The sequence below is a fragment of the Panthera pardus genome, unplaced genomic scaffold, assembly GCF_024362965.1.
Source record: "Panthera pardus isolate Hobbes unplaced genomic scaffold, ASM2436296v1 HiC_scaffold_11, whole genome shotgun sequence".
NCBI classification, from domain to species: Eukaryota; Metazoa; Chordata; class Mammalia; order Carnivora; family Felidae; genus Panthera; species Panthera pardus.
This window is the reverse complement of record NW_026526666.1, coordinates 39,583,740-39,611,676: the sequence shown is the minus strand read 5'-3', so window position 1 is coordinate 39,611,676 and position 27,937 is coordinate 39,583,740. Positions and strand designations below refer to the sequence as shown.

General features: G+C 34.3%; 1 long non-coding RNA gene across 1 annotated transcript in view; it reads right to left on the bottom strand.

Moving 5' to 3' along the window:
- LOC109246289 (uncharacterized) overlaps positions 1-27,937 on the bottom strand; it is a 388,432-nt gene that overhangs the window by 286,679 nt on the left and 73,816 nt on the right. Inside the window, exon 3 of the long non-coding RNA XR_002071290.2 lies at positions 13,248-13,306. This is a non-coding gene — a long non-coding RNA (uncharacterized LOC109246289). The remainder of the gene's footprint in view (positions 1-13,247; positions 13,307-27,937) is intronic.

Below are 27,937 nucleotides of genomic sequence, written 5' to 3'. Positions count from 1 at the left end.
CGGAATGGAAAAAGCACATATTACCTTCAAAGAAGCAACAATATGATTAACAGGTAACTTAACAAGAAAACATAATGGAATGAGTTCTGCAAATGTTTCAAGGAAATAATTACCAACTAAGATTTGTATACCCAACAAAAACACCCTTCAAGATAAAGGCAAAACAAAAACTGAGAAAAGGTGCCACTGGTTGACTTGCACTAAAAATGAAAATGAAAGGTCATTCTTTAGGTAGAAGGAAAATAACATTATCTGTGGAATTCATGATGTATGCAGAATGTTACCTTGATTTCTATTTTGCCTGATATTAATAATTCTTTTTTGCTTCTATTAGTTATTCTTTGAGTGACAAAAATTTTTCCATCTCTTCAAATACAATATTTTGTGTATTTTTAATTTGTGTATTTGTGTCTCTTATAAGTAACATTTAAGTGGATTTGACCTTTGGTTGTGTTTGTTATTGATTATCCCCCCCTGACCTGCAACATACATTCTAGGAGTCCTTCTCATTGCAAGTACTGTTTGCACTCCTCACATTTTTTACCATTAATAATATAGCTAATTAGGACTGTTTCTTCTTTTTTTCTTTGTATTTACTTCTTTTTATTTCAGGGATAGGAGATGTGCGTGTGGTGATATTTACATAATTTCTCCTGATGACCATCATCCTTTAATATTTAACATACCTATTTAAACCTAGTTTTATCACTATTTAGAGTTTCTCATATCACTAGATATATTTATCACAGAAACAGCTTTCAATTTCCTTCCTCCTCTTGTCCCAATAGTTCCAGGCTGATATTATCTTGTATTTCAATTTTATATTGTTTCAGTGTTTTAATATTAAGTTGCAAAAAGTGTTTGGCTTTAACTATAAGTTTCATTTGCACACCAAATAAGTTTTATTTAGTCTCTTTGAACACCATTATTTATCTCCATCTTATGCTAAGATTCTTTTTTGTTTTCAGTCTCATTATAATCTATAACATTTGTTTTAGTAATTCATGCTTATATGTTTCCTTTGTGTTGGAAAACACACTTGAGTGTGTCTGGGAATGCTAGTTCTACTTATAGAATTATGTCTATAGCGATTTGGGGACAAAGCATAAAGTGCCACTAGGTTGGGAGGAATGATATCTTGATTTCTGAAGGAATCTCCTACTTTTAAAAAAAATGTTTTTTATTTATTTTGAGAGGTGGGGGGAGGAGAAGAAAGAGAGAGAGAGAGAGAGAGAGCAAGAATCCAGAGCAGGCTCCTCATTGTCAGTGCAGAGCCCAATGAGGAGCTGGAACCCACATCCATGTGAGATCATGACCTGAGCCTAAATCAAGATGTTTAACTGACTAAATCACCCAGGTGCCCCAGGAATCTCCTACTCTTAAAGCAATATCAATATCTTTGGGAGAGAGAGGGTACATCTTTTCATTGCTAGCTCAAATGCCTATACATTCAAGTTCAGTCTGAGATAAACTTCTTGCTGACTGCTGTTGCAGACCAGCTGTGTAGTAAAGAGGGCAGATTCGTATCAAATTTGGATGTACTTCGCCTAAAAGCACCAGCTTCCTCCTGCTCCTTCTATCTGAAATGACTCCTCCCTCTGCGTCAGCATGTGCTTTTATCTATGTATCTAATTTGCTTTTTGTCCTTTATTAATTCCTAAAATCAGTGGTCTATAGAACCTATTCATTATTGTTGCACACATAATTATGAAACTACTCTGTAAAATCCATATTTTATATGCCACTTCTAGAGTTCTAGGGTTTAAACAGCCATTTGGTACAATCTCTTAATTTATTGAGTTTTAGTCATTGATAAAGAATAAAAACATACAATATTTCAATGAGATAATGATGTAGCAAATGACCATGTTAGTCAATTGCTAATTGATGTATTCTTATTTTACATTTGCACCTGGGGAAAGATTCAAGTTATATTCTGATAGGTAGCTATTTATCTTGTTTTAGAACTGAGATACTATGTATGTAATCTCAAAGCATAAAAGATAAATAAATTAAATTAGTATTAGAACAATATGCTATTACAAGATTTGTCAGGAAAAAATAGTATCTAGCAGGACACAAAACTGCATTCACATTTTTCTACTTGACAGAAAACATGATTTCAGACTAAATAAAATGGTATTGTAGGCCTTCCTTCAGTCCACATTATTATTTTTTTTTTGATCTTCTATGACCTCTCAAAATACTATCCCCATTAGGGTTTTTAATTTATAAAATATTTCTTGCATATATATCCTTATACTCTGAAATTTTCAGAGTATCTATACCAGACCCTACCATAATTTTGATATTGCCTCGTTGCCCAGTCAATACTGGTTATATTGAGTAAATATCAAGTACGTAAAATTAGACCTAAAGAGATTTTCACCCAAATAGGTAAATTTTTCTTTCCTGTTAGGTAGGTAGTTCAGCATATTTGATTTCTTAGACCTTATTTTTAGTTTTCAGCCACAAGACATCAATTTTTTCTTCTCCCTACTCTCGTTTTCTCTGCTTATTCCAATTGTAACATTCCCTTAACTCTCTGATTGAGACCTCTGTGATTTTCTTATATCCTCTCATTTGACACACCTCCTCTGAAAGACATTTAGCTGTAGTCTCAAGAGGAGCCTCCACCCCCAAGCCAACACCCTTCAATATTTGTAAGAGCCCCATGTTGAATTTGTAGATTCCTAGGAGCTGCTTCACCAAGACTGAGTCACAAGGAGTCAAAGGGATAATGCAGCCAGGCTAAAGTAAAATAAATTAAACCTTTACAGATATGAGTGAACCCGTAATAGATTTAATGTGTTAATGTCGATCCACATTTCCTAAGATGTACAGATATTGTCCTAGGAAAACATAAATTTTGAGAGAGTTTAAGATTTTTTTACTAGGTAGGAAGGACTTGAATTTCTTAGGTGTTTTCTCTATATATAAAACTTTCATCTATTTCAACTAAGAGTTGGTAGAGCAAGGCAGATATGTGGGAAATATGAGTGGTTAACAGGTAGTAGGAAGAAGATGGAAGCAGAAAACAAAAGAGCTAAGCAGGTGGCCAAGGCTCCAGGAGATAATATGGCAGAAAAAAGAGACCCTATTTATGCATAGCTGCTGTGTAGAATGTAATAGTAATTCACCTGTGAATTGATGATGAAGGTCTCTAGCTCTGAAGTCAGAAAGACCTGGGTTAAAAATCCTGGCCCCCAAATTTAAGAACTGTATCCTTGAAAAGCTTTTGTTTTCTAATCTGTAAAATGAGAGTAGTAATAAAATTGTTTACAGAGTATTATGAGGACTATATTTGAAAACTCAGTTAAATAATGTTACTTCTTATTAGCTATTATCATTATAACTGATATAAGGCAGACAAGATAAGAATAAAATGTGAACAAGTAAGCTTAGGTAGTGACAGATTTGGGTGACAGACGATTCAAACTGGGAATAAAAACAAGAAAATTAGTAAACAAACTCAGAGTAGAAGCCCGTGCTACTATATTTCAGACTTCTAGAGGGCATCATTAACATCAGAGTTTATAGTTATGGCCCCTTCTGGATTAATACAGTGAACAATTTGCATAGTTGTACTTAGTGGCCCTCATAAAAGATGCTAATATTAATATAAGTTATACATTTTATAACTTAAAAAAATAAAGGCACTTACACAAAATATTTACTTGGTCATCCACTTGCATGTTCAGTATGAACTAAGACTAAAAGTGCCTTGGTTAATCTCAAATACAGTAAAACGTTGCTTTGCAAGCATAATTGATTCCAGAAACATGCTTGTAATCCAAAGCACTTGTATATCAGGGTGCCTGGGTGACTCAGTTCGGCGTCCGACTTGAGCTCGGGTCATGATCTCATGGTTCGTGGGTTCGAGCCCTGTGTCAGGCTCTGTGCTGACAACTCAGAGCCTGGAGCCTGCTTCAGGTTCTTTGTCTCCCAATCTCTCTCTGCCCCCTCCCTGTTCACACTGTCTCTCTCTCTTTCTCTCTCAAAGCTAAACATTTAAAAAAAAAGCAATCATATATCAAAGCAAATTCAAGAACCATTGGCTCAGTTGTGATCATGTGACATTTGGCATCAGGTACTCCTCGTATTGCAAGACATCACTCATTTATCAAGTTAAAATTTATTAGAAATGTTTGCTTGTCTCGCAGAACACTCGCAGAACAAGATACTTGAGATCTAAGGTTTTACTGTATATTGAAAATACATTATTTCATAATGAGAAATATGGTCTCTGGAAATTCACCACACATGGAAAGAAACTTTAATTGTCCCAAAAGAAGAAAGAAACTCCTAAATATGAGAGAGAGGACTTTCTCAGAGCGGTCTCTGTGAGTGACTGGAACAACACTTGTAAACTTGTAACAAGACAATCACAGTTGGGAAACTTGGCCATGAGAATTAATACGATGGAGCAGTAAAGTCTCAATTCTTTCCTCAAAGCTTAACTTTCTGTAGCAATAAACTGTCTTCTCTAAAACAATGATGGCTGATCACACATCTTTCACTAATTCACCACTCAAACTTCAGCCCTCTTAAGAATCCCTCTGGTGGCAAGACCAGGCTCACATGATGATCTCACACTGGACACAGGGTTGACTGGAAGTTTGGTTGTTCAGTTCAACTTCCAAATGTGAGAGGAAGCTCTCTACGAAAGGCAGCTCCTCTCTTTCTATTGTTCTTAATATAGGTGAAAGGAAACTGTGTCTCTTAGGCAACCATGATGAATGTTTGCCATAAATTAGCAAAAAGCTCAATATGTAATTTATTCCTGGTTGGAATTTTCTCCCAAGTAGGTTATGCTATATACTACACAGACATACATACAAGGAGAAGAAAGAAAAAAGTCAAGACTTATAATTACATTCACATGTTGGCTAATTGGGCCCTTCGGGGCCTTCTTCCTAATTATAAGAGGGCATACAAAGAAGAAATATCACTAAAAGCGAGTATGTATAGAATGAATATGAGTTTAAATGGGTTGTTCTGGCTATATAAAAGCTGTAAAACTTGATAGGAAAGGAATGCTATTACTTGCCAAACATCTCCTACACATTAAAAAAAAAAAAAAAATCAAGCCCACAGCAGTGTCATTGACAGAATATAAGATGAGAAAAAAATTATGTTAGCTTTAAAGAGGACACATTGAAAGAGGAAGACTCCTAATCTACATGCTAGATGTATGTTTTTTTTTATATCTGTTTCAGAAATGCAAGGAAATTGTGGACTTATGATACCACTTGAAATAAAAAAACACATATTTTCGTGGCAAATTCAATATACATAAGATTTCTGTAAGACTTCTGAAAAGAAAATTCCATAAATACATGACCTAACTATAAACTTGAAAATCTTCAGAGAATGTATTCATTTGTCATACATAAACTTTGATGTTATTATCTCATAATAAAAGCAAAGGTAGATTTTGATCCCTGACACTGGAAACCTACACATTATTGCTCTGATAACTCTTAAAGTAAAATTTACAGTCGTTTCTCTTCAGTTTCTCCTGGGGATTTAAGATGGCAGAAAGGGTAGAGAAAGAGTGTACCTATGGTAACGTAAATCATGGAACTTTTTACAAGGTTGTAATTTATTTTATTTTACATCAAGTGGTACCCTTTTGACATGTCAATAAAAGTCTGAATGTTTATAGTAGATGTGTATATAATATTACATTACACCTCATAACCAAGATAAACTGGCATGAACCCTAAAGCTCAATAGGAATAAGATTGCCTTTATCTCTTAAAACTGTCATTTTAATTTTCTACACTAGACAATGCTATAGATGCAGGATGACTGAAGTTCCTAGTGGCTGTTAGACCACAATCTTGTAATGTTTTGAATTTAGTGCCTAATCAAATTGCATTGCTTTTAGTATTCTTATCTTGATTTATGTGAATTGGTATAGGGTACCCTCCTTAGTATACCCGAAGGAACAGTGTATTTTATAGCATTCTAAATGCAAATCCTGCCCCCAGATTTATGCCATGGACAATGGAACCGCACTATTAAAGAATTTAAAATGAAACCCAGAAAAACTGAAATGACGATTTTCAAGTCAGTCTTTAGTGGCTGGTCCTCATGTTCCGTGGGCTGCCATAACAGCCAGAGTGTTTGCATGGCACAGTCCACAGCCTGCAATTTCAAAGTTGCCTTCTGTGGAGTTGGAATTAAATGCCCAGTTAATACAAAGGAGAATTTCCCCTGTGCAAAATCTAATCAAATGTAATATGTCTATATTATAACTACCATTTCTATGACTATTATAATTCAAGTTCCTAATTATGAGTTCAGTTCATAAAAAGAAAATTGGCTTTCATTTGAGCAGCATTTTGAGTCAGAAATGGAAAACACACATTTAAGTACACAGGTTTTCAATTCATTATTCTTTTTATTTCAATACCCATTATGGGCCCAATTCTATCCTCAAACACTGATATTCAACTCTCTGTGCAGTCAGGTTTATACACAAATCAGAGGCTCCACTTAAGTAGGAGAGGTAGGGAAATTATTCCTGAGAAAAGGGGAGAATTTAATGATTCAGATGGCAGATTTGAAAAAAGGATACCTCTTAGAAGCAAGACTAAATATACGAGATCAAATAATCTCAAACTATGTATGTTTGAGAAAATAATCAAATCGTTGGTTTCTATTGCTTGCCATTCAATGTTCTGGTATAGTTTTCTCCATAGAGACATAACTGCTCTATCCCCATTTATCTTGGCATTAGTTTAATTTGAGATAGTTTTACTTGGGACCATAGACTATACAAATTGGTCTGCCTCTTAACTCCATTAAATGCAGAGAAATCATTTTAGATAAACTTACAATATCTAATTTAAAGAGTAGTCAAACACCAAAAATATTTCACCTGAAAATATTTTTCAGTATATTTTTACTTTGTTTTATTCTTTTTAAATCTCAAAACATACTTCTACATTAGAGTAAAGGTAAAAATGTTATTGGTCTTGAGGCCAGGCCACAAGAGTTGATTTAACTTTTGACATTTGTAATACCTCAGAGTGGGCCTGACCTTTAAATATTCCATCTTGTGTGGCACCTGGGTGGCTCAGTTGGTTAAGTATCCCACTTCATCTCAGGTCATGATCTCACAGTTCATGGGTTTGAGCCCCACATCAGGCTCTGTGCTGATAGCTCAGAGCCTGGAGCCTGCTTCGGATTCTGTCTCCCTCTCTCTCTGCCTTTCCCCCACTTTTGCCCTCTCTCTCTCTCTCTGTGTCTTTCTGTCTCTGTCTCTCTCCTTCTCAAAAATAAACATTAAAAAAAATTAAATAGTCCATCTTGTCAGCACGATAAATTATGAATCCCAAGTATTGAGGAACCTAGATTCTCTCTGACCCTAAACCAAAGCACTGATTTTTAACGGAAGGGTAAGTGGATTTATGCACTTGGTTGAAGACAAGTTGAAAGAATCTCTAGCCACTGGGTAGCCTGCAAGACAAGTGGTGTTGTTCCAGGAGAACAGGAGACTGGGAACAAGAATGAATACCAGCTTCTTTGGCTCTCAAATAAAAAACGGAATAAGAAATCCATGAAAACATTATCAGGAAATCAGAGGATGCATCATCAATAGTGCTGAATGATCATGTATAGATAGAGACGGCAAAGAGACTTCATTAAAACATAACAAATCATCTTTAAATTTGTGAAATATGAAGTTGTAGATGTGTTGTCAAAAAGGGAATGTTTCTGCAAAGCCCACAGTTGCCAGTATGATGGTGATTCACTACATCTACAATAGGAAAGATAGCTGTGACTGAATCAGTAACTGAGCACACGTACAAAAAGGCCCATTTGGGCATTCCTATCAAAACCAAAGAAGGTTCATTAGAGTTTCCAGCTCATGAGAAATGTAAGCCTGTTCCAAAAGGAAAAATCTGTCCCTAATTGATTTATTTCTGTTTCTGTGGAGTGCATTTTCCATTGAAATGGAATATATGAAGACCTGAACTGTGTCTATTTATTAACCATCATGTTCACAATTTTCAGAACATAATAGAACCTCAATAAATATGTGTTCAATGATTTTACGTGTGAGAAGGTGTTGTTCTTGAATTTATTTGCTCTGATCAAGCATATTAAAAACAAACTCTATTTTTTAAATGATTTGTAAAAGGGATGCTTGTCAAAGGAAATTAAGTGAAATTAAACTTTTAAAGTACTCACATTTAATGTACTAAGTGCTATGCCCTATGATTTGGACTCTATACACATTTCATAGCTTGATAATTCAGGGTTCAGTGAAAGAAAAGAAAAAGGCATTTCAAGAATTTAAGGGCTTATTGGAGCAATGATCAGCCTGGAAAAGGAGAAGTCAGGGACTCTGCCACTAGCATTCAAGTCATTCTTCTTTAAATCCTATCCTGAGGTCAGAAATTTGCTACTGCTATTTAGGAATCAGAAAATGTTAGGAGTATACTTCCACTGTCACAGCTGCCCCATGGCTTGGAGGCTGGTGACTGGGGGTAGACCTCTCAAAGACAAACCAAAGCACTTTTAGAAAAAGACTAAACATCCTGGGATAGTTCTCAGAATAGGTCATATTAAAAATAGTTGATTAAATTAAGGATACTTATCTTGGAAAATAGAAAATTAAAAGAGGAATAGACACATTTTGCATGCACAGCCTAAAAAAAGCCATGGGGGTACCCATTTGGTCCTAAGCATACAACAACAAGGATTGGAATAAGAAGTTGATGAGTTAGCTTTGAGTCACTGAGACAGTTCCAAATTGTTAGATGTAAAAATTTAAAGTGCTAGAGGCTGAGTTAGATGATCTCATCCATGCATATTACTTATATTGCAAGAAAAATGAAACTATTAAATGGATATACTTCCTAACTTATACAGTATTTACATACTGAAAATGTAGTCATTAAACATAAAATTCACCTTGATATTAAAAAACAATTAGAAATTAACACATTCTGCACTTCAACAACTGAAATATTCTAGTGATACCAGTAATCGTGGTTTATAATCTCTACTCTGCCAGACTGCCTCATTCTCTAAGTATCCCAGCACACAAATGGCCTGTAACTGATAGAGCCAGGACTCAAAACCAGGTCTGTGAGGAGCCCATAGAAAACTCTCCAAAACTTATCCAGGCAACAAAATACAACTTGAATAAATTGGACATCACTACCTCAGATAATTTATCATCTTTATACATAATTCTGAATAAGATGAAGCATGCAAAAGAAGTTAAACTGGATTTTTATAAGATTGTTTTGTGATATATTTTATAAAAGACAATTTTAAAAATAATGTAATGCATTTGTCCTTAAATTCATAAATAATGGGTTTAAGTCACAGTTCTATCAACTAATTACACGATTGTACACCTGACTCAATTTTTTGGACTTAAATATCCTACACTGTAAAATAAATAAAAGATTTGGGCTACCTAACCCATTAAGAAAATTTAATGATGTAAACTATATACAACTGATAAATTATAAATGTATACATAAATCATTATAATAACAACAAGTAATTATTGACCAAATGTTAGCTACTCTGCTTGGTGATTTATAGGCAATATTTCATTTAATATTCACAGTTGTCTTAATAATACTATTAGAATATTGGAAAAATCCAATGAAGGAGATACTGTTATTGTTTTAACAGATAAGCAAAACAAGGCCTAGAGATCCATCTATTTTGCTGAAAGTCATACAGTTACCAAGTAGTTATGGGTCTCTTAAACTCATACTCATAAATTATAGCTATATAGATTTTAATCATAATTACTTTATTGCTTATACTAATTTGTAATAGGTATGATACTTGTTACATTTTTATTTGTTATTCCCAAAACGATAGAAAAGTTTGAAGAACAAATATACACACCATTGACCTTGTCTGTTTATCCTCTGCAATTTTGAGTAGATTATAATGAAAATTCTTATGTAGTGTATGGAATTTAATCATAGACTTGGTTTATGTGGAAAGGCATTACATTTAATACCCCTGAGAGAACACCTCAACTCAGTTCTTTGGTTTCCAAGGAATCCAACCAACTACTATTATTTAGATGAATGGTTTCTTAAATTACACGTGTTTTTTTATCTGTGGAGAATTATCACATGTCCCCCACTCATGCCATAATTCTCTTTAAAGTGTTTGAAGAGAGTATCCACTGAATCAAAGTAGGTAAACTTCTGGTATTTATGTTTAATTCACACAATTTCCATAAAGATAAGAGTTTAAAACATTCTAGTGGTCTAATAATAAATATTCCTAAAGACCATGAGAAATTCTACATGGAGAGGTTCCAAGAGTGTCATCACAATAGAAACTGAGTTTTCAGGAAGTAACATATACAGGTATAGCTTGTTTACCTTGTTATAGGAACTAAGAATACATGAGTCATAAGGAAAAGAACATGGTGTAAATGAGATTGTAAATTACCCTTACATTACCGAACAGTAGCACTGCAATCCCATAACTGTCAAATTGAAAACTATCTATTCTACTTCACTGGCTAATCTATGAGGAGTCTGCAAAAACACTTGGAAAATGTGCAATAGCCCAGAAACACATGTCCTTCAGTGACAGTGGAAAAAAAATATTTGTAATTTAAGGGCTTATGGTATCTTGTGGCGTTAAAAATTCTCTCTGGGAAAGCCCAGAGTCTGTAATTCTTAGGAAAGAAGATATAGCTTGGTTCCCACCTGTAAGTTTTTGAACCTGTAATTCAAAGTGAAATCTAAAAGTGGTAGTGTTAGTGGTACCTCACTAGAGGTACTCAAAGAGTGGGATCACTCTTTGTATCTTAAACTCAAATATATACCCCCCCCCACACACACACACACAAAACAAAATGAAAATAATCCAAGTAATTTAATGAAACTTTCCATAAATCTAAAATACAAGCTTGAAATAATACAGAGAGAGGGTAGAAGAGAGAGAGAAAGAGAATTACTTGAAGCTAGCTAGCGTGTAGGAAAGACAGGAATAATGTCCTACATCTGAATAAATACATCATTCTAATTTTATATTAAGAGTACATCTACTTACGTTTGCCTATATTGAAATAAGGTAGTTTAATGTAAAATAAGTTGCCAATGTCAGTAAAATTTTAAAACAAAGCAAACACCATGTGTAAAATTAGGAATCAGCTTCAAGTAGTTTTATCTTTAAATTTAGAGAACTCAGATAATTACACACAAAAATTTAAATTTCAGCAGGAGAACAATATTAATGGCACCATGAATCCTCCTGAAATAATTCCTAAAGCCAAATTTAAAGGCTGATTTTTTTTTTCTTTAGAATTCTATGCAGTGAATGAGTTTATGCAATAAACCCAGTTTTTAACCAGAATATATATCCCAGGAACATACACATGCCAGCATAACACATATCTCAAACTCAGTTTTGGGGTATCTCTATAAGCTTTCTTCCATTTTTTTGAGGTATATTACAAACTTTAAGGTAACATATTTTAAACTAAATTTTGTAAATGTTTCCTAATGCAATTGGAATTGTATCTCAAGGCCTTATGAAAATAAAGGTTTTAAAGTGAATTACAAAATGTATCACAGTCTACTATTACATAGATCTTTTATTTAATTATCAAAAGTATACTATTTCCTGATGTGTTTTTATCCTAAGCCCCATTTCATTAGTATGAGAGCTTAAAACACTATTCATTAATGAGAAAATTTTGATGATGCATATCTTCATTCTCTTATAGTATTTTATTATCATGGTAATATTAATTTAGATACTACCCAAAACTTATAATAGTCCAACATTAAGAATTGAAAGTCTTTTCATCACTTCTAATTATACACCAGGTTTTTTAATTCCAGATATAAAATGTAAAGTGGCTTCATTTTATTCACAGTGTTCTCTGGAAAAATGATATACAGTTTTGTTTCATAGAAAATGTAAATGAATGCAAATAATACATTTCCCTTTGCCTCTTATATAACCTATAGAAGCATATATTTATACTTAGCATCAGTCTTTTGTGTAAGTACAAATATTTCTTCCTCTCATATGTGAAAATGTTTCATTAGCAAGTCATTTCTTTCTGGGGAAGCTTTATCCTACAGCAATGTTAAGGGGATGGACTTGGGAGCCAGACTGACCAGATTTGACTTATGGCACATTCACTTCCTGGCTGTGTGGCATTTGGAAATCTACTCACCCTTTCCTGCATCAGTTACCCATCTGTAAAATGGAGAAAATAATAGCTGTTCCTGTTAAGGTAGTTTTGAGGGTTACTTGAATTAATATAAATACAGTTGGAACTGTGCCCATCATAAAAGAAGTATTGTACATTAGGTTATTATTGAGAATCATATTCAAAAAATATTTACTGAGAGATAACTATGTGCTAGGCACTCTTCATTGTACAGAGACTATTTTGGTTACTAAGTTTGATCTGAAATGCCATTATTAATGAAGAACCAATCACTTTCCTACGAAATGAATTATCAAGATAAATGCTCTCTAATCTCAAAAGATTTACAGTCAAGGGAGTAAAATGATGATTATATAACACTGTGAGAAGCATAAAGGCGAGATACAGTGTGGAATAGTTTAGGTCAGATAAGCTGAAATGTGACCATCTATGGAAGAGGTAATATGTGTACTGATTGACATAGGCTAAAGGGATATTTCTTGAAAAGTGTGAGCAACCTTAAAGCACATATGTTAAAAGCAATTTTCCCATAAGAAGTAATGAGAAAAGATTACATTGCCTCATTTCTAGGACACCAGCTACAGTTATAGGTTAATTGCTGATTCTGGTACTGATTAAAAGAGTATCAGAGGTCTCTTCTACCAGCCCCTGAGGGCAAAAATTGCAAATGCTACAAGGCCCCCTTAGGAAAGGCTGGTCAATAAAACAGCTTCTACTCTGCCCTGTGGAATAGCACACAGCAAAGGCTTTACATGACTTATTAGAAGTAGAGATTCCTATTGACCTTGATTACTAAAAGGCTGCTCTCCTGATATAATTCACAGCCAACCTGAATGGTTAAGGAAAAAAAATAAATAAAGCAAAACCACAAAAGTGAAAAAACGAAGCAGCAATAAGCAGCCATTTATCAACGACTAACTTAAGATGAAGAATACAACACTGATGAATAATGATACATGTATGTTAAGGAGTCCAGATAGAATTCATGCATATATTTCAACAAAAATAAGTTTCTATCTCAAAAGTTCAAATAAGTTCATTGACTTCTTTTTACCTGGTCAGGAGGAATCTAGCAGCATGAATGTCAGGAGCTCTGAAGAGAAGCCAGGAAACCTATTGAAAAAAACAATGACGGAAAAACATTAAAAAGGAAGTAAAAATAAAAGATTATAAAAGTATTAGGTATCAGGGCTTTTTAAACATTTTTGAAGAAAATATACTAACACATATTTGACATATTACTATCTTTAGTGCAACTATACCTTGATACTCATTTTATCTGCTTTAAGAAGTACATAATTTTATTTTATTATATTTCAAAGGGGAAAAATAAACACCTTTGATCTCAATATACTTGAAATGAGAGAGAATGAATGATCACATAAAAACCCTCCACTTTAACAGTTTAGATACTAATAAATGTAGAACCAAATGCATATTTAATTGTATGATATTTCATTTGTGGGACATCCAAATGGAATGAGTTTTACTCTTTCGATAAGGCAGGGAATGTTCCCAGAGTAAGGAGGTATAAGAAATCATATATGTCTCTAATTTGAAGACTAAAATAATAATTTGTGGCATCATCACAGCTGACATATCTTGGCATACTCATAACCTATATTTACTAATTTTAATTTTTTATAGGAGAGTTTTAATATTCCAGCCTAGGAATGCCTCACGCCCTCACTCCTCAATAGATATGAGATGCCTAATGATAAAGAATATGTATTTGGCTTTGTCACAGAACCTTCTCTGTTGAGCCAATCTTCATAAATACCTTGTGGATTAACTTACTTACACACACTAAGCATTTAAGGGTTTGATGATATTCAATGTTATGGTTTCCACTATACATGGTTGATTATTTTATACAAACCTTTTTTATTCATTCATTCATTCATTCATTCATTCATTCACACATGGTTATTGTCTGTTCACATCTTGCCAGACACTAAAGAACTAGTAATATCACGATGGGGGGAAAGGGTACAGGAGAAGGAGAGATATGAGCTCTTCCTTTACAGAGTTTGTTTTAAGTAAGGGAATCAGAGGTTGAGGAAACAATTTCATAGACATTAAATCAATTACAATTTTATAAGTGTTAAGAAGGGATGAAAGATTTATTAGGTTATTTTTATGAAACCAGGCCCTCACTTAATCTGGAAAGGCTCTTCTAGATTGTGATTGGGTGAAAAAACACAAAACCGTGTGAGATAGAGAGCCTAAGTGAGGGAAAACGTCCCGGCACAGGCAATATCATGTACAAAACATCTGCCAGAGATAACTATCCGTATATCGACAATGACAGTTTCCCCTACTGTAATGTGCAATCTTCATTAGACATAGTCCTGACTGGAAAGGGAGTGTTCCTTAGGCTTCTTTTGCATCCACCAGTGGTTATGGGCCTAACTCCCATCCAAGGAGTTTGATGAAAATGGTGTGTATCATTTCTTTTCTATGGTTGGCCCCTGGGTGGGAAGGAGCCCAAGTATCTGAAATATCACATGAAAGAAAGTCACCTGACTGCAAGAAACACCCCTATATTTTAAATATTATTTTTAATTATTTTTAGTTTTTCAATGTTTATTTTTGAGAGAGAGAGTCAGAGAGAGCATGAACAGGGGGAGGGCAGAGAGACAAGGAGACACAGAATCCGAAGCAGGCTCCAGGCTCCGAGCTGTCAGCACAGAGCCCGATTTGGGGCTTGAACTCACAAACCGAGATATCATGACCTGAGCCAAAGTCAGATGCTAAACCAACTGAGCCACCCAGGCACCCCTAAAATATTATTTTTGAAAATATAGCTGAAATACATAGTCCTTTATTATTTTCACAGATAAAGACCACCAAAACTAAACTCACAGTCCAAAGTCATAAAAGTTTAATAAAAGTGGCACCACAAGTGCTGTTCAGCAGAATGAAACAGGAAAATTAAACCTCTACATTTTTCAGATAGTTTACAAAGATTTGAAGAAAAATTAAATTAGGTAATGTACAAGTAAAAATTACATAATCATTGAATTAAAACAACAACAACAACAAAACAGAACTGTGAGGAGAACTGTCAAACATGGAAGAAATGCATCACAGAAATCCAAAAGATTCAAATTCAAAAGAAAAGACAGAAGTTATAAGACAAGGAGGATAGAATAGAAATGTCTCAAATTTTTCTAATATGATTCACAGAAGACAATAGAAAATATGAGGGCAATACTGGCAAATACAGTGAATGAGAATTTGACAGAATTGATGAAAAAGAATACTTTGGCTCAGGAAATACATGTCCTTCCATGAAAAATAAACAATAGGAAATCCGCACCAAGATACATTATAAACATATTTTAAAATATCAAGTGCAGGAAGAAAAACTTAAAAGTAGCTAAAAAGAAAAGAAAAATTACTTACAAAATCTGCAACATCACAATGAATATAAGTAGACAGTGGAATAATATCCTCAAGGTCCTGAGAAAAGGGTAGTGGGAGGAGAAAGCTATCAAATTAGGATTAGATACCAAGCTAAACTATCACTAAAGATTTTAGAAGAAATTAAGACATTTGAGACAAACAAAGAACTTGCCACTAACCTATCCTTGCTGAAGAAAATCTTACAAGATTATTTCACAATGATAAACTGGATCAGAAAAGGAAAATCTGAGATTAAAAAAAGAAAGAAAGAAAGAAAGAAAGGTAGGCTATGAAATTGAGAAATATATGAATAACTCTAAAGAAATGTTGACTATATGATATAGTTTAAATAATAGTAATATGAGGATAATAAATCAAGGTGGACTAAAATTATATCTCATACCTGACAATAATTCTATAAGAAGTGAGAAGGAACAGGGTGCCTGGGTGGCTCAGTCAGTTAAGCGCCCGACTTTAGCTCAGGTCATGATCTCACAGTCTGTGAGTTCAAGTCCCGTGTTGGGCTCTGTGCTGACAGCTCAGAGCCTGGAGCCTGCTTTGGATTCTGTGTCTCCCTCTCTCCCTGCCCCTCCCCTGCTCATGCTCTGTCTCTCTCTGTCTCAAAAATAAATAAAAACATTTAAAAAAAACTTTTTTAAAATAAAAAAATAAATAAAAGAAGGAGAAGGAACAGATTCCAATTAAAATATTCTAAGCCAGTGACATTGAAACTACATTCCACGATTAGTACCAGTCCACAAACTGTCTTGTACTGATCTGTGACAAGAAATACACTGAAATTGAGAGTAAGAGTTTAGAAACTTTAAAAGCATTTTGACAGAATAATTTTATGTCTGTTAAATCTAGTAGTAATCAAAAGATAGCCTTGCATTTAGTGTACATTTTACCATTTCATTCTTCCAGTAACATGTGCCCATTTTATTTTACTGATCTATCAGTCCATGAAGAATTGGAAAATTTGAAAAAAAATTATTTACCACTGACAGCTTGAGAAGTATTGTTCTCAAGTCCTGTATGTTTGGGGAAGGAATAGAGAAATTATCTTGAGACAGAAGTAGATCAAATAAATATAAAAATCCAATGGGTAATCACTAAAAGATTAAAAATAATCAAGTAGCAGGAAAATGCAGAGTTAAAAATAAAAATATTTCTTATGTGACAACATAAGAAAATTAAAAAGAAAGAAAAATAAGTATTGAAAAGGGAGAATAAGAGGGAACTATAAAATTCAAATATATTGAATTGGGAGTTTAAATGAAATGTAAATACAAATGAAAAAACTGTATTTCACTGGCATATTTCACAACAGATTTAAAAGACAAAACAAAATCCAGTTTTATGCTGTTAGTAAGCAATCTAACATAGCAAAATGCAGAGGGCTGGCAAGTAAAAGGATGAATAGAGGCAAAAAGAACAGGCAAAGACCTAGTAAGCAAATGCTGGTATGGCTTTTTTAAGGCACAATGGAATTTTTAGGCATAGGAGTAGTCACTATATATTGATAAAGATAAAAATTCACCATAAAGAAGTTTACAAGATAATATACACTATAGAGATATTATCAACATTAAATGTTTATAGTAAAAGAGAAAGATTGCCCCTTAATAAGCGTAGCATCCCACTTAAGATGTTAGAAAAAATAGAATAGACCTAAATACTATATGAAGAAATAAAATATAAAGATAACAGAGAATAGTGATAATGAAAACAAAATAGAAAGGATCAATAAAGCCTATATTTAGTAATTTGTAAGGACTAATAAAATGAAAAAAAAATATTTAGGACTGATCAAGAAAAATATAGAGAAAGATAAAACAATAGTTTTAGAAGCTAAAAGGAGATCATAACACAGATCCAGTTGAGGATTTCTAAATGATGAAAGAATCCTATGGACAACTTCAGGTAAAGAAATTGTTAAATTAGAAGCAACATTCCACTCCTGCCCCCCAACATGCACACATACATACAATTACTACAAAGTGTCTCAAGGGAAAAAAAAAAAAAGAAAAGAAAAATTTGAGTAGACCTTTAACCATTACAAAATTGAATCAATAGAAACAGTAGTAATACAACTATACTCTATACCCTGCAAAATCCATCAGGCCCAGAAAATTTTGTAAGAGATATCTATTGAATGCCAAACATTTATAATCCTTGAAGAAAAAAAAAAAGAATATCTTTTAATTTCAATAATAAAAGATTCTAAAATTCTAAAGAGAGTATAAGCAAAATTTAAGACATTACTATATTTTGAAAAAACTAATCATGAACAACCATCCCAGAAATGTTAGGGTAGTTTACCACTAAGAGATCAATAAATGTAATTCACCATAACATCAGATTAAAGTAGAAAACACATATTGTGATTTCAATAGGTATAGAAAAATCTTCCAGTGAAACTTAATAATATTCATAATAAGACATCCTGCTATTTTAGTAATAAAAGGCAATCTCCTTAAATGGCTTCTACCAAAATTGACATCCACATCATACTTAACATTGATATGTCAGAAGCCTCTCTTTAATATTAGGAAAAATAAGACTGTATATAGCTATAGGTAGTATGTGGTCCTTCATTTTAACATAAAAACAAAAGAATCCAATATAAAATGTGCAAGATTTCCAAACTACAATTCAAAGAACCCTTGAATGGTCAAGAAATAATTTTTAAAAATGATGAACATGATGAAATATAGGTTTCAGTAAAACCCATTATATGGACAAACATTTAATAACCCATGTGGACTATGACATGAGGCACTGCCCACATCACCCTAAAGAATGAAGGACTTTCAGTCCCTCAGCTACAGGAAACACTGCCAAGGGAAAGCATGCAGCTATCAGCTTCCTTCAAGGAAGCTGAGGGAATGCATCAACTGAAGAGAACTGCCTCATCCAACTTCAAATCTAGAAACCAATGACAGACCTATGCAAGAGTATAATGGCTTGGATTCTTAGTTCCAACTCAAGACATGTGTAAAGAGTTACATCAGCTTCTGATTTCTTAGGTTGTTTGGGGCCTCTTAAAACTGAATCACAACTCTTCCCCATCCCCATTGTCCTGCCTTCACCTTCACAAGGATTAAGCCTGGGTGTACTCCCTAAAACACTTCCTGCTTCCTAATCCCACTATTTCCAGGGACTCCAACCCAATAGCGTTGTGTGCCCAGGCAGTGTTTGAAAATGGAGATGATGGAATGGGATTTGAGAAATGCATTGTCCGCCATCTGGCTGGTAACAAAACCTCCATCCCATCACTGGAGGTGAGGGCAACATAACCCCAAGTACAGGTACCAGTGCAATTGCCAGAACATTCATAAGATATACCCCTCCTCAAAATTTGCCCTTAACTCTCCTAGTGAGCACTAAGCCAATAAACTTAAGGTGGAGATAACAACATGACCAAAATGGGACAGGTCAGAGCTGATAAGGGTGGAAAATGACCATACCTAAATGGAACTGCAGGACCTAGTCAACAGTCAGGAAAGCAGACATGAAACTGAATTTGATGGGTACATAGTTAAGAAGACAGAACATAAGCAAATTTGTATAACCCTTTGAAAAACATATTTATAAGAAAATCAAACAAATTTCCATTTTTATATTTTGAGGCTCATGAGGGGTACACCACTATATCAAGTGAATAATTCATTTTCATCAACATACCATAATCATGCGATTTTATGGCTAACTTCAGTAATAATATCCCTTAAAAATTCAAAATAATTTATACCCCATTAATTTATATCTCACTAAGGTGGTTTATAATATATCATAGTGAAATCAACCATTGGCATCCATAAGAAAATAAATATTTCAGAAAGACATACATTGAAAATAATCCAGAATGGATAAAGAAGATGTGGTATATATATATACAATGGAGTATTACTCGGCAATCAAAAAGAATGAAATCCTTGGGAATGCAAGCTGGTGCAGCCACTCTGGAAAACAGTATGGAGGTTCCTCAAAAAACTAAAAATAGAACTACCCTATGACCCAGCAATTGCGCTATTAGGCATTTATCCAAGGGACACAGGTATGCTGTCTCGAAGGGACACATGCACCCCCATGTTTATAGCAGCACTATCAACAATAGCCAAAGTATGGAAAGAGCCCAAATGTCCATCGATGGATGAACGGATAAAGAAGATGTGGTATATATATACAATGGAGTATTACTCGGCTTTCAAAAAGAATGAAATCTTGCCATTTGCAACTACGTGGATAGAACTGGAGGGTATTATGCTACGTGAAATTAGTCAGAGACAGACAAATATCATATGACTTCACTCATATGAGGACTTTAAGAGACGAAACAGATGAATATAAGGGAAGGGAAACAAAAATAATATAAAAACAGGGAGGGGGACAAAACAGAAGAGACTCATAAATATGGAGAACAAACTGAGGGTTACTGGAGTGTTTGTGGGAGGGGGCATGGGCTAAATGGGTAAGGGGCACTAAGGAATCTGCTCCTGAAATCATTTTGTACTATATGCTAACTACTTTGGATGTAAATTTTAAAAAATAAAAAATAAAATTAAAAGAAAATAATCCATAATGCTGTCCAATCATAAAGCTAGATTTTGTTTTTTAAAGATAGGTCAAAAGTAGTAACATTTTGCTTAATTGTTGGCTGATCTTTTTTAATTACTCATTTTTCTACCCTAACTTTCATGACAGTATATAAATACTAATAACAAAAGAAGCAAAAAACAAATGCCCCATTTAAAAGGAAATGAAAGACATTTCAAACTTTTTATTTAGAGATCAATTATACTCAGTTTTTAATACTACTTTGCTTTATCATGAAGATAGGCTACATTTCTAGTTTTTCTACCCTTCAAATAACCAGAATCTGGAACACTGCAAGATCAGAAATTTTAATGAGAATGGGAACAGAATGAAGATTAGCAATTGTATGCACTTGAATTGTATTTGTATCTTGGTTGAATATGAGAAAAATAAATGATATTTCTGTAGAACCATATCAGAGAGATGGTGGACTAAAGGAAGAGTCATCTCAAGGTTCTCTTTGATTACCGTCTCAGAGAAAATTCTATGTAGCAGGCAGGCGTTCTTGACTAAAACAAGACTCCAACTGACTTTGCCATGGATAATGGTGAGAAAGTCCAAAGGGAGGGAATTTAGTGCAAAATAAAGAAACATGTGAAATACATGTTTGGTGTTAGATTATTCCTGAAAATGGATTTTTATATTATAGTAAGATCCCTGTATTATTCTGGAAATTCAGCATGACAGAAAGAAAACAGACTCTGAAGTGAGAAGACCTGTAATCTATACCCTTCTGGATAATTTATTCTGCAAGTGACTCCACCTCATATATTAACTGAGTTTCAGTACATCACTTATAAAGTATGCCCTACGACTTAGAATCTACTTTCTAAGTTTCTGGAAAGGGATCACAAATTACAAAACAAGCTGAAATAGTATTTCCTGTATATGTAATGTCAGTGAGATTCTGTACCTGAAATAAATTTCATATCATAAAAGCACCAATACTTTTTATTTGCTTTTATTGCCTTCTTTTCATACCACTGGTGAGGAGAGATTTCTACCCTATGGCCACAGAGGTGGCCCAAACACATGACACCTGACACTGGACAGATGTTACTGATAGCAGTTTATTATTCACATATACTCACAGTCCAAGAGGACACCGTAAGCTGTGAAGGGCAATGCAGAAGTTGTATCTGGAAACAGGGTGAACAACCAGGGACTTGTTGGAGGCAGGCTCTGGAGGATCAAGAAGGTCAGGTGACACATCGGTTCCTGTGGGAGGATGTGATTCGCCTGTCTGAATAACTCAGTGGTCCCCAATAAGTGATCTTTTTAAGAGAAATTTTCTCCTTTGGATGAAATAGAGGATGCTTCTTTTCATGGTAAATCTTTTGCAACAATAACCAGCGTATTTAATTTTCTAAATACTTCTGAAATCCATTCAAAATTAGGCTCAGCTGTCTTGAAAACTTTTATTATTGATTTAATATGCAAGAATTCCCTCAAAAAGTCTTTTAATGTTAGATCTTGGCAGTTTAAATGGGAAATGTTTTCCCTTCAATGATCCCTACTCCCTGTTTCATAGATAACTAAATATCCATTATGATAACTAAATATTCCTCATCGATGGATTTGCCATTAGGTTTTTGTGTTTGTTTGTTTTGCAAAACATTTTAAAACATTTTTAAGGAGATGGGCATTGTTAATCCTCTACTTACTTTTATGCTATTCAGTTATACTTCTGAATCAATTATACCATACTTTTATCTCACTAGAAATGTTTTTCATGGATATACTACCAGTTCAAAACAATGTTTGGCAGAACCGTAGTCATTGCTTCTAATCATGAAAGGATTAAATCTAAAGTTTTCAGACTTATGGATCACTCATCATACTTTCTTATTGCAGCTGCTTTTTTTATAGCATTGGCCTAAAACGAATCAATTTGGCATGGCATTCTGTTCATTATTAGAGATGTCACATGTCCACGTTGTCCATTACGTTGAGATTTACAGTAAGAAAGGATTTAAAATGTGGGTTCACAAATCACATCCCTTGCAACTGGAGTTCATTTCTAATTTGTTTGTTATTACCTAATGTTTGTGAAAATGTGTTTTTCTTCCACTATAAAGCACTATACAGAGTTCTTCACTATACATCCTTGATTTTACTGTTCTCTTCCTCAATGCCATTTTTTTTTCTTTCTAAAAAGTTCCACTGTATTATTTTTCTATATTGATCCCTTATGCTATGAACTTAACTAGCCATTTTATCCATCTCTTAATCAATCATTTCTGAACCTAATGAATTAGTCATTGGAACTTCCCAGACATAGTTAAGAGGATCCCTTTGCCCCTTAATTTCCAAAGTATAATTGTGTACTTTTTTTGTTAACATTCGGAAAACATGATATTTGGAAGGGAATAACATTTGTGTTTGCAGTATTTGTCAGTATTTTCCTTCTAAAATTACATAAAAATATATTCATACAAAAGAAAGCTGTCAAATGCACTAAAATTAATGAAAACAAATATTTTTCCTTTCATGTTTTACAGGTAAACAATGCATATGCATGTGTGATTATACTTAAGCATTAGAGTACCCAATGTTTTATTCTTCCCTATTTTTACAGTTGTCTAAAATTCTAGATTAAACCAGATATTTAAATTGTGATATCCCTAATTATTCATGTGTACTCAGAGACACCATTTGAGAGGGAAAAGAAGTGTCAAATTGTACCCCAATATTTACTGTCACTGGGTATGGCATGCTCTGTGATGAATGGGAGGCAAATTATGCTTACAGTGCTAATTCTCACAAACCCAGGTATAATAGAGGGTGTCTGGTCAATACATTATATATAATAAAAGAAGTCAATGAAAAAAGAGTAGCAAAATTTTTAAGAATGCAGAGTCTTACAAGTGGAAAGGATGATACAAAATATGGAGGCCTATTGCCACCCAAGAAGAGAAAGATTAAAGTTTCGTTGAGCCCAAAATGTTGATATTTGAAGAATCATGTTAAGAAAAATAATATAAAACTAGAATTACAAAATTAACCTCAGGTCCTTTGAACCCACTGGTGAGGTTAAGATGATAAAGCATAAGCTTCATTAGCTTCACAATGAATCTACCACTGTATGCAAAAATATCACAGATAAAATCCCAACATTCATGACTGGATACATTTAATTAAAAGCTGGGACTTATGTTGACTCCAAATCTGCCTTGTTTAGAATGTTTATGCATCATCCTGTGGAAGTACTAAGAACATTTATTCCTTCCTCATGATAATCCTTTAAATGTTTGAATTAAACTGCAGACAAAAGCTTTGTCTGTTTTCTTTTTCACTCAGAGCCAAATACTCTGATTCCCTCCATTATTATTTATGTTATATACATTCACAATTTCTCTAAATTCTTCTAATTTGACATTATTCTTCTCGATATATAGGATACACACCATATACAACTCAATAAGTGTTAACATAGTAACAGTTCTGCTTTCCACTCCTATGTTATGGATTTCAGACTTCCACCCTCAATGCCACTACAATGGACAATAATGACATCATCTTAAGGTAATTCTAGAGCAAACTAACATCTGAGAATTTGTCCCAGTGTTAGGAGATTTTATAATGCTTTAGTGTTAAGCTCTTTAATTGTTTAATGCATACACTGATCCTTAAAGAAAAAACTCATTTCTAGATCCAATCCTGTGGCTGAACAGTGCTACCTTTTTGAAATATTCTTCAGTGCTTCTGTTTACGCATTTAAAGATCCCCTTGAATGCAAATGACTTGAATGCAAATGCCGATCCCTCTTCTTAGAGTAAGTTTAAAGCGATGTTTTCACGGTTTGCAATGAGTGCAGTTTATTAACATAGAATTGTACTGAATTTATAAATGTACTTTAAAAGTAAATATTATTTTTTGTGGCACTCACTTTAGCCTGAGGCATATTTGAGCTATTATAGATGGCATGCCACGATCTTTCAATCATTGGTGAGAATGAACAATGTAATTTAAAAATCACGACTATTTCTCCGTTTAATATATGGAAATGATAGAACAGGACAATCAAAATAAGAATGGAGGTCTATTTTGAAATATGCTTGTCTAGAAATCAACCTAAAGACTGAAAGAATAGACTCTACAACTAAATGGAGAGAAGAGATCACAGTAAAGAAAGTAGGAAGTACAGAGATATGTGTCAGGGGAGTAATGGATCACAGGTGCTGAGGAAAGGGACCCAGGGTCCTGGAGAAGGGGGACAGGGGGAGGGAGGGGGAGGGAGAGAGACAGAGAGAGACAGAGAAAAGAGCATACAGGGGAAACAAAAGGAGAACATTTCCCCAAAAGCCATTGGCTTGGAAAACGAAAGGGGCTGAATTTCATGAGTTCTTGCAAACCGTGTGGCTTAAAGCCTGGAGTTTTAAAGGTCAGCAAGTTTGGCTGGGATAGATCCTGAAGGACACTGTGCTGCTCCTGAAGAAGAGCCAGGCAGACAACCCAGGGGAAGTATGGTCTAGCATGGGAACAGTGACCTCCAAAACACCTGGAGCAAATGGGAAGAGATCTATTTGGTCTTCTGGGAGCACATCCCTGAGAGGCAGCATTCACAGAGACACCTCTCTGGGAACAAAGGAGCTGACTGGTGCCACTTCTATCCCCCACCCTACAGCATAAACACAGAGCCACCTGTAGGAAGGAGCATGGGATTGACACTGCCAGCCTAACTTGCTTACACTAAGCCCTATCCTCCTCCTACACTCTGGCAGCATTGTCCTTCTCAGTCAAGCATGTCTTGATCAGAGAGTTCTGCAGGGCCTCAGCTCTGGTGCAAGTAGTGTCAGGTCTCATTTTATAAGTTGACCAGAGCACACCTGGTTATAACTCACCACATTCAGGCCAGGGACCAAATATTGCCCACAGCAGACAAGGAGAGCTTCTGCAGACAACTGGTCTAAAAACAGAAGAGCCAAAACACAACAGCAAAGAGCAAGCAGCACACACATGAGACACTCCCTGAAGTTCCAGGCTCTGGGCAATACATGACGTCTTTTTGATAAGGCCATTACTTTCAGGAACAGGAGACATAACTGGCTTTGCTAACACAGAGAAGAAAGCAAGGACAGAGATACATGACAAAACAGTATATTTTAACCCAAATGAAAGAACAAGATAAGGCTATGGCCAGAATCTAAGCAAAACAGATATAAGTAACATGTCTGGTGGAGAATTTAAAGCAACAATTATAAAGATATTCACTGGGCTTGAGAAAAGAAGACATAAGTGAGACCCTTACCACAGGTATAAAAGAATTAAAAAAAAAAAAAAAAGATCAATCAGAGATGAAGAATACAATAAGCGAGATTGGAAATAGGCGTGATGCAATGAACAGCAGGCTGGAAAAGCAGAGGAAATAATTCATGACCTAGAAGACAAAATAATGGAAAATAATGGAGCTGAAAAAAAGGAGAAAGAAGAATTATGCAACACGAGAATAGACTTAGGAAACTCAGTGACTCCATCAAAAGAAGTAACATTTATATTATAGGAGTCTCAGAAGAAGAGAAGAAGGGATAGAAAATTTATTTATTTAAATAGGTAATAGCAGAAAACTTCCCTAATCTGAGGACAGACATCCAGATTCAAGAGGCACAAGGAACTCTCATGAAAATCAGCAAAAGCAGGAGGCAACACCAAGACATATTGTAATTAAATTTGCAAAATATAGGGATAAAGAAAAAAAATCTTAAAACCAGCAAGACAAAAGAAGTCCTTAATTTATGAAGGGAAACCCATAAGGTTGGCTGGAGATTTCTCAACAGAACCTTGGCAAACTGGAAGGGAGTGGCATGATATATTCAAAGTGATGAATGGGAAAACTCTGCAGCCAAGATTCCTCTATCAAGCAAGGCTATCATTTAGAAGATAAGGAGAGATAAAAAGTTTCCCAAATGAACAAAAACTAAAAGGAGTTTGTGACCATTAAACCAGCCCTGCAAGAAATATTAAAGGGGATTCTGAGTGCAAAGGAGTAATCAACAGTGACAAAGACAAAAAAGGATCAGAGAAAATCGCCAGAACAATGACAAAACAAATAATAAAATGGCAATAAATACACATCTGTCAATAATTACTTTGAATATAGATGGACTAAATGCTCAATCAAAAGATATTGGATATCAGAATGGATAAAAAAACAAAAAACAAAACAAACAAAAAACAAAAACAAAGTCCACCTACATGTTCCCTGCAAGAGATTCATTTTAGACCTAAAGATACTTGCAGATTGAAAGAGAGGGGGTGGAGAAACATTTTTCATGCAAATGAGTGTCAAAAGAAAGCTAGAATAGCAATACTTATATAGGACAAGCTAGACTTTAAGACTGTAAAAAGAGACAAAGGGCATTATATAATCATAAAGGAGGCAATCCACAAAAACATATAACAATTTTAAATATTTATGCACCCAACAGGAGAGCAACCAAATATACAAAACAATTAGTAACACACATAAAAGAACTAATTGATAATAACACAATAATAGTGGGGACTGTAAAACCCCACTGACATCAATGGAGAGATTATCTAAACAGAAAATAAACAAGAAAATAATGTCTTTGAATGACACACTGGACTGGATGGACTTAACAGATATGTTTAGAGCATTCCATCCTAAAACAACAGAATACACATTCTTTTCAAGAGTACATGGAACATTCTTCAGAATAGATCACATATTAGGTCACAACAGGCCTCAACAAATAACAAAAGGATTGAAATCATACCAAGTACCTTTTCTGACCACAACGCTATGAAACTAGAAGTCAACCACAAGAAAAAAAATTTGGAAAGACCAAAAATACATGCCCCTAAACAATGAATGAGTCAAGCAGGAAATCAAAAAAGAAATTTTTAAAAAAATACATGAAAACAAATGAAAATGAAAACACAAAGGACCAAAACCAATGGAATGCAGCAAAAGTGGTCCTAAGAGAGAAGTATATGGCAATATGGGCCCACATAAAAGGAAAGAAAAATCTCAAATAAACACCCTAACCTTATACCTAAAGAAGCTAGAAAAAAGACAACAAAAGATGCTTACTGCCAGCAGAAGGAAGGAAATAATAGAGATTACAGCAGAAATAGATTATATAAAAACTAAAAGTACAATAGAACAGATCAATGAAACCAGGAGCTGGTTCTTTGAAAAAATTAATAAAATTGATAAGCCTCTAGGCAGACTTATCAAAAAGAAAACAGAAAGTACCCAAATAAATAAAATCACAGATGAGAAAAGATAAATAACTACCAATGCTATAGAAACACATTTATAAGAGAATATAATGAAAAATCATATGCCAAAAAATTGGACAACTGGGAAAAAATGGATAAATTCCTACAAACATATAACTACCAAAACTGAAACAAGAAGACATAGAAAACTTGAAGAGACTGATAATTAGCAATGAAACTGAATCAGTAATCAAAAAACATCCCACAACAGGAGTCCAGGGCTGGGTGGCTTCACAGGTGAACTCTACCAAACATAGAGTTTGGTAGACCAAACAAAGAGTCAATATTATTCTTCTCAAACAAATCTAAAAGGAAAAAAAGAAAAGGAAGAAAAACTTCCAAATTCATTCTATGATGCCAGAATACCTTGATACCAAACCCAGATGAGACTCCACTGAAAAAGAGAACCACAGGCCAATATCCCTGATGAATAGGTATGCAAAAGTTCTCAGTAAAATACTAGCAAACTGAATCCAACAATACATTAAA